Here is a 13771-nt window from a genome sequence, read left to right on the forward strand (position 1 = left end):
TCTGCCCGCCCCCACCTCCGCCAGACGCTGGGCTGGGAGGGAGGAGGAGGAGGAGGAGGAGGAGGAGGAGGAGGAGGAGGAGGAGGAGGAGGAGGAGGAGGAGGAGGGATGGGGCTCACCCCGGCCTGAGTGGGGGAAGGTCAGAGGTGGTGGTGGTGATGGTGCAGATCCCATGCTCCTGCAGGCAGCAGTGCAGTGACCAGCACTGGAACCCTCTCCCCAGCGCTGGAACCCTCTCCCCAATGCTACAGCCCTCCCTCCATCACTGCAACCCTCTCCCCAGTGCTGCAACCCTTTCCTTGACACTTCAGCCCTCTCCCCAGCACTGCCAACTCTCTCCTCAGTGTTGCAACCCTCTCCCAAGTGCTGCACTCCTCCCTCCAGTGCTGCAGCCCTCTCCCTAGAGCTGCAACCCTCTCCCCAACCTTACAAGCTGCTCCCCAGCCTCACTACCCTCTCCCCAGCACAGGGAGAAGGTTCCAGTTCCCTTGTTCCCTGCCTGTATCCAGGCTCCAGCTCCTGAGGAAGGTTGATTTGCTCCTCAGGTGATCAGCAGCTGCTGCTGTCCAATCTGTCACATGGAGATGGGAGCACTGGGGACAGTATCTCAGGGTGAGACAACTCAGGCTGGGCCCTAGCACTGGGTGGTATTCTGAGATCTGGGTAGGGAAAATGGAAATTCCTCATATCAGGAAATTCAGCAGCAGCCAGAGCCTCACTGGGGCCTTGCCAGGGTGGGTTGGGCAATGCAGCACCCCAGGAGCAACCCTAAATGCCTGAGAGCCAAATGCCTCAGAGATAAATACCAAAGTACCTAATGCCCTGCTGCCAAATGCACAATGCTAAGTACCCCAGAGGTTAGAAAGTACTCCAGAGCTTAATACCCCAGGGCTAGAGAAATACCCCAGGGTTCAAGAAACACCTCTGAGCTAAATAAATACCCCAGAGCTAAAGAAACACCTCTGAGCTAAACAAATACCCCAGAGCTAAAGAAGTACCTCTGAGCTAAAGCAGTACCCCAGAGCTAAAGAAACATCTCTGAGTTAAACAAACACCCCAGAGCTAAAGAAGTACCTCTGGGCTAAAGAAGTACCCCAGTGCTAAAGAAATGCCTCTGAGCTAAATAAATACCCCAGAGCTAAAGGAGTACCTCTGGGCTAAACAAATACCCCAGAGCTAAAGAAGTACCTCTGAGCTAAAGAAGTACCCCAGGACTAAAGAAACACCCCTGAGTTAAACAAACACCCCAGAGCTAAAGAAGTACCTCTGGGCTAAAGAAGTACCCCAGTGCTAAAGAAACGCCTCTGAGCTAAATAAATACCCCAGAGCTAAAGGAGTATCCCACAGCTAAAGAAGTACCTCTGGGCTACACAAATACCCCCGAGCTAAAGGAGTACCCCAGAGCTAAATTAAATACCCTGAAGCTAAAGAAATACTCCAGAGCTAAATACCTCTGAGCTAAGTAAATACCCCTGAGATAAAAAATACCCCAGAGCTTAGTATCCCAGAGCTAGAGAAACAGCCCAGAGGTGATGAAATCCCTTGGAGCTAAATAAATACTCCAGAGCTAACCAAGTGCACCTCAGCTAAAGAAATACTCCACAGATAAAAAATGCCTTAGAGTTTAGTTCTCCAGGGCTAGGAAAATACCCCAGAGCTCACCAAGTGCACCTCAGCGGAATAAATACCCCAGAACTTAATATTCCATGGCCAAATGAATGCCTCTGAGCTAAATAAATAGCCTGGATTTAACCCCAGAGTTTAGTATTCCAGAGCTGAATAAATACACTGGAGCTAAGTGTATACCCCAGAGTTTAATGTTCCAGAGCTAAATAAATACACTAGAGCTAAATGTATACCCCAGAGTTTAATGTTCCAGAGCTGAATAAATACACTGGAGCTAAGTGTATACCCCAGAGTTTAATGTTCCAGAGCTAAATGAATACCCCAGAGTTCAATATTCCAGAGCTGAATAAATACACTGGAGCTAAGTGTATACCCCAGAGTTTAATGTTCCAGGGCTAAATGAATACCTCAGAGTCTAATGTTCCAGAGCTAAAGAAATACCCCAAAGTTTAATGTTCCAGGGCTAAATGTATACCCCAGAGTTGAATATTCCAGAGCTAAATAAATACACTAGAGCTAAATGTATACCCTAGAGCTTAATGTTCCAGAGCTAAGTGTATACCCCAGAGTTTAATGTTCTAGAGCTAAATGTATACCCCAGAGTTTCATGTTCCAGGGCTAAATGAATACCTCAGAGTCTAATGTTCTAGAGCTAAAGAAATACCCCAGAGTTTAATGTTCCAGAGCTAAATTAATACCCCAGAGTTTTATGTTCTAGAGCTGTGTACCCCAGAGTTTAATGTTCCAGAGCTAAATTAATACCCCAGAGTTTTGTGTTCTAGAGCTAAAGAAATAACCCAGAGTTTAATGTCCCAGGGCTAAATGAATACCTCAGAGTTGAATATTCCAGAGCTAAATAAATACACTAGAGCTAAATGTATACCCCAGAGTTTAATGTTCCAGAGCTAAATTAATACCCCAGAGTTTTATGTTCTAGAGCTAAAGAAATACCCCAGAGTTTAATGTTCCAGGGCTAAATGAATACCTCAGAGTTGAATATTCCAGAGCTAAATAAATACACTAGAGCTAAATGTATACCCCAGAGTTTAATGTTCTAGAGCTAAATGTATACCCCAGAGTTTAATGTTCCAGAGCTAAATTAATACCCCAGAGTTTAATGTTCCAGAGCTAAATAAATACCCTGGAGCTAAATGAGTACCCCAGAGAGAAACAAATCAGCTGAAGATAGACAAATACCCCAGAACTAAATAAGTACCTTGGAGCTAAGTAAATACTCCAGGATTCATTTTTTCCTGAGCTGAATAAATACCCCAGAGAGAAAGAAATCAGCTGGAAGTAGAGAAACACCCCAGAACTAATTGAGTGCCTTGGAGCTGAGTGCCCCAGAGATACCTACTCCAGAATTAACTGAACACTCCTGAGTGAAATAAGTATCCCAGAGCTGAAGATCATAGAGCTAAAGAAACACCCCAAAGTACTCCAGAGCTAAATAAGTACCCCAGAGATGAATAAATACCCTGGAGCTAAATTAATATCCCAGAGTTTAATAGTCCAGAGCTAAATAAATACCCTGGAGCTAAATAAATCCCCCAGAGACCAGAAATACTCTGGAGTTAAGTATTCCACAGCTGAATAAATCCCCCAGAGACCAGAAATACCCCAGAGTTAAGTGTTCCACCGCTGAATAAATCCCCCAGAGACCAGAAATACCCCAGAGTTAAGTATTCCACAGCTGAATAAATCCCCCAGAGACCAGAAATACCCCAGAGTTAAGTGTTCCACAGCTGAATAAATCCCCCAGAGACCAGAAATACCCCAGAGTTAAGTGTTCCACAGCTGAATAAATCCCCCAGAGACTAGAAATACCCCAGAGTTAAGTATTCCACAGCTGAATAAATCCCCCAGAGACCAGAAATACCCCAGAGTTAAGTATTCCACAGCTGAATAAATACCTCAGTGATAAACAAGTCAGCTGGAGATAGAGAAGTACCCCAGAAGTAAATAAGTACCTTGGAGCTGAGTGCCCCAGAGAGGCACAGATTTAACTGAATACTCCTGAGCTAAGTAAATACCCCAGGGCTAAATAAATCCCCCTGAGTTAAATACTCCAGGGCTAAAAAATACCCTCTAAGATGAATAAATAACCTGGAGATAAATGAATACCTCTGAGTTTAATATTCCAGCACTAAATAAATACCCTGGAGCTAAACAAATGCCCCAGAATTAAGTATTCCAGAGCTAAAGAAATACCCCAGAGAGAAAGAAATCAGCAGGAGATAGAGAAATACCCCAGAGGTAAATAAGTACCTTGGAGCTGAGTGCCCCAGAGAGGCACACTCCAGAATTAACTGAACATCCCTGAGCTTAACACCTCTGAGCTAAGTAAATATCCCAGAATTAAGTATTCCAGAGCTAAACAAATACCCCAGAGAGAAAGAAATCAGCAGGAGATAGAGAAATACCCCAGAGGTAAATAAGTACCTTGGAGCTGAGTGCCCCAGAGAGGCACACTCCAGAATTAACTGAACACCCCTGAGCTAAACACTCCTGAGCTAAGTAAATACCCCAGGGCTAAATAAATCCCCCTGAGCTAAATACTCCAGGGCTAAAAAAATACCCTCTGAGGTGAATAAATAACCTGGAGATAAATTAATAGCTCAGAGTTTAATATTCAGGAGCTAAGTAAATACCCTGAAGCTAAACAAATACCTCAGAGTTAAATATTCCAGAGCTAAATAAATACTCCAGAGAGAAAGAAATCAGCTGGAGATAGAGAAATACCCCAGAAGTAAATAAGTACCTTGGAGCTGAGTGCTCCAGAGATGCATACTCCAGAATTAACTGAACACCCCTGAGCTAAACACTTCTGAGCTAAGTAAATACCCCAGGGCTAAATAAATACCCCTGAGCTAAACAAATACCCCAGAGTTAAATACTCCTGAGCTAAATAAATACTCCAGAGAGAAAGAAATCAGCTGGAGATAGAGAAATACCCCAGAGGTAAATAAGTACCTTGGAGCTGAGTGCCCCAGAGATTCATACTCCAGAATTAACTGAACACTCCAGGGCTAAATAAATACCCCAGAGGTGAATAAATACTGTGGAGATAAATTAATATCCCAGAGTTTAATATCCCAGACCTTAACAAATACCCCAGAGGTGAATAAATACTGTGGAGATAAATTAATACCCCAGAGTGAAATACTCCAGAGCTAAATAGATACCCCAGAGGTGAATAAATACTGTGGAGATAAATTAATATCCCAGAGTTAAATACTCCAGAGCTAAATAGATACCCCAGAGGTGAATAAATACTGTGGAGATAAATTAATATCCCAGAGTTTAATATCCCAGAGCTAAATAGATACCCCAGAGGTGAATAAATACTGTGGAGATAAATTAATATCCCAGAGTTAAATACTCCAGAGCTAAATAGATACCCCAGAGGTGAACAAATACTGTGGAGATAAATTAATATCCCAGAGTTTAATATCCCAGAGCTAAATAAATACCCTGGGGTTTAATATCCCAGAGCTAAATAAATACCCTGGGGTTTAATATTCCAGAGCTAAATAGATAAGCCTGGAACTAAATAAGCACCCCAGAGATAAATGTCCTGGCTGATCTTCCTTTGCCATGCCGGGAAAAACCAGCAAATTCCCATTGCAGCTCCCTTTTGGGAGCTCTCCATCCCTCATCCCATCCTGGATTTTGAGCTGTCCCCAAGCAAGTTTGCGCGAACCCAAACGGGACGAGCGAGGGAGAGCCGCGGGGATTGGGCGCACCGCAAGATGCTCTCTTCCCGGCATTTCCAGCCCCAACCAGGGGCTGACTTCCTCCCGTATGGATTCTAGAGGGTGTTCGTGACCCGACAATCATTAATTCTGGTTAATTAAGGCTTTAATGGGAAGAAGTTGGGGATGCAAACCCCTGCCCCGGATGAGGCAGCAGCTGGGTTTGGGATGGAGCGAGGGTGGGGACGGAGCTGACACCAAGTGGATGGAAAAGGCAATTTCTGCTCCGGCAGCAGCGAGCAGAGGAGTTGAGGCAAAACTTGGGCCGGGGGGGACTGGGGAAGGGCAAACAAACAAACAAACCAAAACTGGAAGCAGGCAAAACTGCGTAAGGACCCAAACAATCTGGAGGAGCCAGAAGGAGGCAGGGAGGGCAGTGGCGAGGCGGGGGGTGGGGGAGGGCACAGGCACGGAGGGGCCACGTCAGCCTGTGATTTCCTTTGGAAAAATACCCAAATCCATCAGAAATAAACGAAATAAAGCCCAAAGGCAGCTGGAGATGTTTGTGTAACCTGGGTCAGTTCCTCTCTGGTGCCTTCTTGCCCCAGAATGGGGCATGCTCAAGGCTGGAGCAGGGCCGGAGGGGTGGGAGGTGATGCTCTGGGGGAGCTTTGCCTCCTGGGAAGCTCATAGGAGGGATGGAGGGAGGGAGAGATGGATGGATGAAGGGCTGTATGGACAGATGGATGGATGATTGGATGGAGGGAGGGATGGGTGGATGGAGAGATGAATGAGTGGAGGGATGATTGGATGGAGGGAGGGATGAATGGGTGGAAGGATGGTTGAAGAGAGGGATGGATGGGTGGAGGGATAGTTGAAGAGAGGGAGGGATGAATGGGTGGAGGGATGGTTGAAGGGAGGGATGGATGGGTGGAGGGATGGTTGAAGGGAGGGAGGGAGGGATGGATGAGTGGAAGGATGGTTGAAGGGAGGGATGGATGGGTGGAGGGATGGTTGAAGGGAGGGAGGGAGGGATGGATGAGTGGAAGGATGGTTGAAGGGAGGGATGGATGGGTGGAGGGATGGTTGAAGGGAGGGAGGGAGGGATGGATGAGTGGAAGGATGGTTGAAGGGAGGGATGGATGGGTGGGTGGAGGAATGGTTGAAGGGAGGGAGGGATGGGTGAGGGATGGAGGGATGGATGGGTGGAGGGATGGTCGAAGAGAGGGAGGGAGGAAGGGAGAGAGGGAGGAGGGAGAAATGAATGGATGGATACACTCATGGAGGTGGCAGCCTGGCACTGGGCAAATCCTTTGTTCTTTTTTTCCCCTTAAAAAAAAAAACAAACCTTTTTTTCACCAATAAAATATTTTATTTCCCCTAAAAATCTTCTATTAAACAAAACCACAACTTGGGTTTTTTCCTGCTAAAAGGCTCTTCTTAGCCCAAAAAGCCTTTCCCCCCCCAAAAAAAATAAAAATTAAACAGCAGCAAAGGCATTTCCAGAAAGAAAAAGGAAGAGGAAAATTAAAAGAAAAAGAAAATAAAAAGAGGAAAGGAAAGGAAAGGAAAGGAAAGGAAGGGAAGGGAAGGGAAGGGAAGGGAAGGGAAGGGAAGGGAAGGGAAGGGAAGGGAAGGGAAGGGAAGGGAAGGGAAGGGAAGGGAAGGGAAGGGAAGGGAAGGGAAGGGAAGGGAAGGGAAGGGAAGGGAAGGGAAGGGAAGGGAAGGGAAGGGAAGGGAAGGGAAGGGAAGGGAAGGGAAGGGAAGGGAAGGGAAGGGAAGGGAAGGGAAGGGAGAAGGGAAGGGAAGGGAGAAGGGAAGGGAAGAGAGAAGGGAAGAGAAGAGAAGAGAAGAGAAGAGAAGAGAAGAGAAGAGAAGAGAAGAGAAGAGAAGAGAAGAGAAGAGAAGAGAAGAGAAGAGAAGAGAAGAGAAGAGAAGAGAAGAGAAGAGAAGAGAAGAGGAATTCTTCTTTCCCCTCCAAAAACTTACTTTCTCTCCAATTCCCCCCCACTTTCCCTCCAAAAAACAATTTCCCATTCCCAAACCCATTTTTTTCCTTCAAACCTCCCTTTTCCCCCTTCCGAACTCCCTTTCCCCTCCAAACCCCATTTTCCCCCTCCAAAGTCCCATTTTCTCCTTTCAAAATCCCATTCCCATTCCTTCCCCCATCGTTTCCCTTCCAAACCCCCATTTACCCTTCAAACCCCCCTTTTCCCCTCCAACTCCCCGTTTTCACCCTCCAAACCCCCATTTTCTCTTTCAGACTCCCCTTTTTTCCCTCCACTCCCCCTTTTTTCCCCTCCAACCCCCTTTTTTTCCCTCCAGACCCCTTTTATTCCCCTCCAATCCCCCTTTCCTTCCCCCAACCCCCCTTTTTTATCCTCCAACCTTCCTTCTTTTCCTCCAGACCCATTTTTTTCTCCTTCAACCCCCCTTTTTTCCCCCTCCAACCCCCTTTTTTCCCCTCCAATCCCCCTTTTTTCCCCTCCAATCCCTTCTTTCCCCTCCAACCCCCTTTTTTCCCCTCCAACCCCCTTTTTTCCCCTCCAACCCCCTTTTCTTCCCCTCCAACCCCCTTTTCTTCCCCTCCAATCCCCCTTTTTTCCCCTCTAACCCCATTTTCCCCCTCCAAAACCCTTTTTTCCCCCCTCCAACCCCTTTTTTTCCCCCTCCAAAACACTTTTCCCCCCTCCAACCCCCCTTTTCTCCCTCCAAACCCCCAGTTCCCCCCAACCAAACCGCTTCCCCCCTCCCCCTATTTTCCCCCTAGCGAAGCCTCTCCGCTTCCCCCCACTCCCGCTGGACTTTCGTTCCAACACTCCTCTCCATTTCCCCCTCTCCTCCTCCTCCCCCCCCAAAAAAAAACCACCCAAACCCAGCACCCGAGCCCCTTTTCCACTGTATTTGGCCCGAGCGGGGCTCGCCGCTGCGCCTCGGCGCTGCCCTCTCCCCCGGCGCGGCGGCGGTTCCGCGGGGGCGGATGCGCCTGGGCTGCGCTCGCATCCGGCGCCCATTGTTCGGGGCCGCGCTCCGCTCCCGCGGGATCGCTTTGGAGCCACAGCAACATTTCCTCCCCCCCCCCATGAAAAAAAAACATTCCAGAGAGTTTGAGTTTTTTTTTTTTCCACTTTCTGTTTCTTTAGGGGGGGCAGAGGGAGAGGAGAGGCAGCGCAAATGGTGACTTTTTGTCCCTTCAGCGGGAAATTTCCGGCTGGAAACCCAACCCTGCGCCTGTTGGGACGCTGAATGGTCGCCCTGCTGAGCGGGAACAATGTGGGGTTGGGATGAAAAGCTTTTCCTGCCCGGTGCCCCGGGGGGAGCGGAACCGCATCCCGCCGGCCGCAGCGTGGAGCGCTGCCGGCATGCACGAGGGAGCGAGGGACGAGGGAGCCAGGCAGCACCCGGGGCTGGGGGGTGGGAGGTGGGGAGGGCTTGGGGGGCTCAACACGGACATACAGGCAGTGTGGGGTGAGATGCAGGGTACGACTATGGAGCAGAGCTGGAGGTGGGGAGAGTGAGGCTGGAGGTGAGGAGGAAGTTGTTGAGCAGGAGAGTGGTGAGAGGCTGGAATGGGTTGCCCAGGGAGGGGGTTGAGGCTCTGTCCCTGGAGGTGTTTGAGGCCAGGCTGGCTGAGGCTGTGTGCAGCCTGCTCTAGGGTAGGGTGTCCCTGGACATGGCAGGGGTTGGGACTGGCTGCTCCTTGTGCTCCCTTCCAGCCCTGACTGATTCTGTGGTTCTATGACTTCCCAAAGCAGAGCTGCTTTTCCTCAACCTGGCCAATCCTGGGATGCTTTTCATTCCTGGGACCCCATTTTACAAACCAAGACCCATTTCCTACAGCCTGGGACCCCATTCTTCTAACCAAGGCTCCCTTCTCCTAAGCATGAGGCTGCTCTTAACTCTGAGATGCCATTTTGCAAGCCAACACCCCTGTGTGCAAGCCCTGAGCCCCATTTTGCAAGCCAAGACCCCTGTGTGCCAGCCTTGAGCCCCATTTTGCAAGCCAAGACCCCTGTGTGCAAGCCCTGAGCCCCACTTTGCAAGCCAAGACCCCTGTGTGCCAGCCTTGAGCCCCACTTTGCAAGCCAAGACCCCTGTGTGCAAGCCCTGAGCCCCACTTTGCAAACCTGTGATCCTATGATTCTGACTCTATGATTTGGGATGGGATATGGCAGAGGATGTAGGAGGGGACATGGGAAGGGGCACACCACAATGAAGCCACATCCCTAGAGGCAAAGGATGGCAGAGGCTTGATTGATTGATGAGCATCATCCCCAGGGCATCACTCCTGGTGAGCATCGCCCACCTGGAGAGGGATATGAGATGAGATTTGGGAGGGAATATGGAATGGGATGCCCTAAATGAAGCCATATCCCTAGAGGCAAAGGATGGCAGAGGCTTGATTGATGAGCAACATCCCCAGGGCATCACTCCAGGTGGGCATCACCCACATGGAGAGGGATATGGGAGGGGATATGGGATGGGATACCCCAAAATCCCATCAACAACCCACCAGGCTGATTGAGGTGGGATGTGGGTGATATGGGTGGGACATGGGATGGGTACAGGAGGGGATAGCCCAAAATGAAGCTACATCTCTGGAGGATGATGGAGGTTAGGTTGATGAGCATCAGCAGCTCTCTGCTGTGGTGGTACCCAACACCAGCCCTTGGGCACGCCTGTGCTGTGGCTGTGATGTCAGCACTCAGTGTGGTGGGTGTGGGGGCATGATTTGGGTCATCAGGTGGGGCTGAGGCAGTGTCAGTCTGGGTAGGGATGCTGAGGTGCACCAAGAGGATCTGGGATCTCAGGAGATTCCGAGGGGGCAAGGAAGAGGAGAAACGATTAAAAACAAAACAGAGGGAAAAGGAGGGGGGGAAAGGGGAGGGGGAAATGTAAATGAGTCATAGGAAAAAGGGAACAAAACTGGGGGGGGGGGGGAAGAGGAAAAAGAGAGTGGGGAAAGAAGAAAAAAAGGGAAAGGAGAAAAGAGGAAAACAGAAAAAAGAGGGAAAGGGGAAAAAGAGGGGAAAAGAGAGGGAAAGGGAGAAATAGTAGAGGGAAAAGATAAAATAGGGGGAATTGTAATGGGATAAAAGGGAAGAGAAGGAAAAAAGGGGAGAGAGAAAAGGAGGCATAAAGGGAAAAAGAAAAACAGGGCAAAGGAAGAAAGGAGAGAAAAAGGAGGGAAAAGGAGGGGGGAAAGGAGGGGAAAGGAGGGGGAAAAGGAGGGGAAAGGAGGGGGGAAAGGAGGGGAAAGGAGGGGGGAAAGGAGGGGAAAGGAGGGGGGAAAGGAGGGGAAAGGAGAGAGAAAGGAGGGGAAAGGAGAGAGAAAGGAGGGAAAATGAGAGAGAAAGGAGGGAAAATGAGAGAAAAAGGAGGGGAAAGGAGAGGGAAAAGGAGAGGAAAGGAGGAGGGAAAGAAGGGAAAAGGAGAGAAAAAGGAGGGGAAAGGAGAGGAAAAGGAGGGGGGAAAGGAGGAAAAGGAAAAACGAAAAAAAGGAAAAAGGGAATCGAGGGAGGAGAGAGGAAAGGAATCAAAAAAGGGGAAAGGGGGAAAGGAGAAAAAAAGAGGGACAGGAAAAATAAAGGGGAAAGGAAGGGGAAAGGGGAAATGCTATGAAAAAGGGGGAGAAGGGAAAGGATTTACAAAGGCACAAAAGGGAATGTGGAAGAAAAGGGAGGAGAGGAAAAGGGAAGAAAGAGGGAAGTGGCAGAGAAAAAGGGGGGGAAGGGGAAAGCTGAAAAGGGATAAAAGGGGAAAGGGAAGAAAAAGTTTGGGGAAAGGGGAAAGGGAAAAAGGCAAAAAGCAAACAAAGCCAGAACCAACCCAAACCAGAGGAAGCAGAAGGGGAAAAGCAGGGGAAAAGAGGGGGAAAAGGGGGAGAGGGAGGAGAGTGGTGTAAAAAACCAGGGGAGAGCAGGGGATGGGGGGGGGGAGGGGAGGTTTTACCCCCTCCTGGCAGAAGCAGCCAAGACCAAAGAGGAGGTTCACCTCTCCACACCCCCAGCCTGACGCTTGTCCCCCCCCAGTGTTCCCCAGTGACTCCCAGTAAGCTTCCCTGGAGCCTCCCAGAAGCCCTGCAGCCCCAAGTGCCCCCACAGCACCTCCCACTGCCGCTCGTAGCCCCTCCGGTGCCACCTCCCAGCCCCCCCCCCCCAGTGCTGTCAGTGCCCTCCGTATTCCTCACGGTGCCACTCCCCCCCAACCCCCGCAGTGCCCCCCCATAGCTCTCCAAGTGCCCCCAGGTGCCCCTCAGTATCCCGTACAGCCCCCCCCCCCCCCCCTCCTGCTACTCCCCAGTTTCTCCCAGTGCCCACCCACGGCCCTTACAGCCCCTCCAGAGCCCCCACGATGCCCTCCCCCCCGCAGATGCCCACCAGTGCCCACAGGTGGCCTTCCCAGTGCCCTCCAGCTCCCGCAGTACCCCACATCCAGTGCCTCCCCAGGTCCCCCCCTCCCCTTCACAGCCTTTCCATAACCTTCACAGCCCCCCCAGTGCCCCCCCAGTGTCACCCCCCAGAGCAGGCAGGAGAGGGCAGCACTGGGGCTGGATTCCCCAGCAGCAATCCCACGGGGCCCACGTGGAAACCCCTCGGCCCCCTCGCAACCCCCCCCGGCCCCCTCACAACACCCCTCTCCCCCCCCAGTCCCCACTGCAGACCCCCAGCCCCTTTTGTAAGCTCTGGACCCCCCTTTGCAAACCCTCAACCCCACGTGGAGACCCCCCCCAGCCCCCATGCAAACTCCCCAGCCCCCCACCCCAAATCCTTCAGCCCTTACCTGCAGACCCTCAACTCCCCCATGGAGACCCCCCCCAGCCCCCACTGCAAGCTCTCCAAGTGCCCTCTGCACGTTCTGGAGCCACAGCTGCAGCTCCTCCAGTGCCACCCAGGACTCCCTGAGCCCGAGGGGCAGACCCCACCAGGCCTGCTGGGGAATCCCTCCCCCTGCAGACCCCCGAGCCCCCCCCCCTTCCCTCAGCCTCCTTTGCAAATCCTTCAGCCCCTTTGCAGTCCCTCAAGCCCTACATGGAGACCCACCAGTGCCCTTGGCAGACCCACCAGTGCCCTTGGCAGACCCACCAGTGTCCTTGGCAGACCCACCAGTGCCCTAGGCAAGCCCACCAGTGCCCTTGGCAAACCCACCAGTGCCCTAGGCAAGCCCACCAGTGCCCTTGGCAGACCCACCAGTGCCCTTGGCAGACCCCACCAGTGTCCTTGGCAGACCCACCAGTGCCCTAGGCAAGCCCACCAGTGCCCTTGGCAAGCCCACCAGTGCCCTTGGCAGACCCACCAGTGCCCTTGGCAAGCCCACCAGTGCCCTAGGCAAGCCCACCAGTGCCCTTGGCAGACCCACCAGTGCCCTTGGCAGACCCACCAGTGCCCTAGGCAAGCCCACCAGTGCCCTTGGCAAACCCACCAGTGCCCTAGGCAAGCCCACCAGTGCCCTTGGCAGACCCACCAGTGCCCTAGGCAAGCCCACCAGTGCCCTAGGCAAACCCACCAGTGCCCTTGGCAAGCCCACCAGTGTCCTTGGCAGGCCCACCAGTGTCCTTGGCAGGCCCACCAGTGCCCTAGGCAGACCCACCAGTGCCCTTGGCAGACCCACCAGTGCCCTAGGCAGACCCACCAGTGCCCTTGGCAGACCCACCAGTGCCCTAGGCAGACCCACCAGTGCCCTTGGCAGACCCACCAGTGTCCTTGGCAGACCCACCAGTGTCCTTGGCAGACCCACCAGTGCCCTTGGCAGACCCACCAGTGCCCTTGGCAGACCCCTCTGCCCGCACTGCAAACCCTCAAGTCCCTTTAGCAGACCCCCAGAGCCCACGAGGAGCCTCCCCCCCCCCAGCCCCCGGTGTGAATCCTCAGGTGCCACGTGGAGACCCCCAAGTTCTGTCTCAACCCCCTGAGCCCCATCCCTACCCCTCAGCTCCTTGGGCCTGCCCCTGTGCCCTCAGCACCACATGGGTGTGACACCAGGCAGCGCTGGGCACCGGTGCCACCTGCCCTGCAGGGCAGCACCCTCCTGGTACCAGCCTGGGTGACCCTAGGCAGTGTCAGGGCCTGCTGTCCCCTCCCCCGCACCACAGCACCCAGGAGTGCTCTCGGGGTGACTCCACACCTCCAGGCAGCACCCAGGACCGGTGCCATCACCCCTGAGTCCCTTCGGTCCTGCCCCCTGTCCCCTCACCCCCTGCTTCCTGATCACTGCCAGCCAGCTCCAGTGCCCTGCTCCCAGCCCCGGGCTGGGACTCCTGGGCATGGAGCCACCAAACCTGGGAGCTTTGGGGGTCCCGAGGGGTAGGCAGGAGGGTGGCTGCCAGGGTGACCCTGCTCAGTAGAGGGGACACAAGGACAGGAGCAGGATCCTTCTCGCACAGCGACCTGGGGCCCTGGAGTGGCCCCAGAGCACCAGGGACAGCAGCACCCCTGGGCCGCAGCATGCCA

Source organism: Pogoniulus pusillus, chromosome 36, assembly GCF_015220805.1.
Source record: "Pogoniulus pusillus isolate bPogPus1 chromosome 36, bPogPus1.pri, whole genome shotgun sequence".
Taxonomy (NCBI): domain Eukaryota; kingdom Metazoa; phylum Chordata; class Aves; order Piciformes; family Lybiidae; genus Pogoniulus; species Pogoniulus pusillus.